A 2,525-nucleotide genomic window follows, 5' to 3' on the forward strand; every position below is an offset into this window, starting at 1 on the left:
CTATCTTACCTTGCCATGAACTGAAATACCCCCTCGCCAGTCTTCGAAAAATGGTCCTTAGATCCAAAATCCGCATTATGGCATTCTTACATATCACCACGTTATCGCTATTAATAATTCACACTACTCCACTGCCTAGTAATCGATGTTTTTGAATTTACTCAGATCCCCCAAACTGGCTACCGTCGCGCAAACGGTCCTCTATTTTCTAAGCGAACGCTCGCTCCACTTGGCGTTCTGAACTTTATTTATGATTCTCACTCGTCTGTCTTGTTCCATCTTGTTAGACCCGTACCCATTACATCCAATCCTATCGCTACCGGCAACTGGCCCTCTCGACGAGGAACCTTGCGCCCTATATCACCGAACACGCCGGGCAACGCACCCGCGCACTTACCACTATCAACTAATATTACTGCACCCGATCAAATCAAGTGAAAACACGAGTCGTTCGTAGAACAGACTGCAGCCGCACTTTCTGCCCTGGGTATCCTATTTACCCCCGGCCATCATCTAATTTTATACCTCAATTACAAATACTTTAGGCCTAGACACATCTAAATACCATGAACGCCATACTGATTTACTCCATTCTCGTAGCAATTAATTGGGCCGACATGCCACTCTCCGCCGCCTACCGCCTACTATAATACAGGCCAAGTTCCTGGCTATCAACAAAAAGAGAGCGGTTGGTCCAATGCCGCACTCAGCCGCAGACTCACGACGCTCGAGCCGTCAGGTAGAGCTCACGCAAACCTGAGTTCAGCAAATCCCTGCAACCTGATAGCTTACCTTAAGCTTTTTTCTTCAAAACGACGCCAAAGTTCTTGCGCGTAATAGTCGGCGCTGTCAGCAAAGCCAACCCGAACAAACAGCAAAAGGCCGCCACGCGGGTGCTCTTGCTACGGCTGGCAATTGTTAGCACAAGCCCCTCGCGTACCTGTTAAGCTCCTTGAAAACCTGTCAGCTGCCGCTGTTGATTGCTTCGTACAGTCCAGGCTTCGTTTTCTGTGGAACCCTCACAGCAACATTCACCAACAGACCCGTTAATCGTACTGTCGTCGTTTCCTGTCCCTGCCTACCACCACAGCTCAAGAAAGAGATACGGATCCATGTGAAACCGCGTCGCCGGCAACACCAGAGGATAGCCGACCCTCGCCCACGTATCTTAGCTAAGCCGCATGGAACATGCGAATACATACCCATACTCACGTGAACCGCCGAGCACTCGCATAGGCCCTAAGCCAACGCTCGCCTCTAAACATGCGCCTTCGAACCCATAAAATGGCATTAAAATGTAACTCAAAGAAAAATATGAACTACTTCCATCATAACTGTCCTGAGTACCGCAAACCAAGATTAAAAGCGTGATCAGGACCCTATAAAACCTTTTCGCCCCTTGCTCGTCTGTCAATCCTCTTGCCGGCACATATAACTATGAAAAAAAACAGTAGAGATATCTCGAGATGCCCTGCTACACTCCAGGAATTGCAAATAAATAATCACTATTTTGTATTGTCAGCCAAACTACATTAGCCATCTATGAATCACAACCCTCGTCAACTTACCTCATACCATTCCATTATGTCTTCATAATTAGAAGCTCTCATGAATTCTAGACACTCAACATAGATGAGCCGCCTCAACACTAGACTCAATTGGCCAATTGATTCACACTAAAACGCTTGACACGATTCTGGCCTCGGTTATGTCAACTGTTAATTCCACCTGTGTTGCCAATAGAAGAAAACTCGCTTCCAATGTGCTGCCGCCTGTAAACCGCCGGCAATAAATTATAACGCCCTTTAGCTGGGTTATGACTAACAACACTTTAGCTGCATTTCTATAACTAGAGAGAGAGAGCAACACGTACAGCACACATACAAAAACCGCGCCCGCGGCCGCCGCGCGCGGCGCACAACACACTAACACCACCACACCACACACACAGCACACACTATACATCACCACACACACCCCCATATCAACACACCACCCGTCAACGCCAGCACACACTTCGCCACACACACGCCACATCACACACCACACACACACACACACACACACACACACACACACAATGCACTCTAAGCCGCGAACACACGCACATCCTACAAAACGCACACACCGCACAGCGCGCGATACACACACACACATAACTCGCACCACACACACACCACACACACACACACACACACCAAACACACACACACACACACACACGACACACACACACAACACCACACACAGCCACAAACTGCTGCGCAGCCGCACCAAAACCCACTTCAACGCAACACATCGCAACCGGCACACCACACACACACACACATCACGCACACACACACTTTCACACACATACACATAACATACACACACACAATACCCAGCACACACCGCCACACACACACACACACGGTCGCGGGCACCACACCCACAAGCACGCGCGACACACACACACATACACACACACACACACACACACACACACACACACACACACACACACACACACACACACACACACA

The sequence above is a fragment of the Priapulus caudatus genome, unplaced genomic scaffold (assembly GCF_000485595.1).
Source record: "Priapulus caudatus unplaced genomic scaffold, Priapulus_caudatus-5.0.1 Scaffold208, whole genome shotgun sequence".
Lineage (NCBI taxonomy): Eukaryota > Metazoa > Priapulida > Priapulimorpha > Priapulimorphida > Priapulidae > Priapulus > Priapulus caudatus.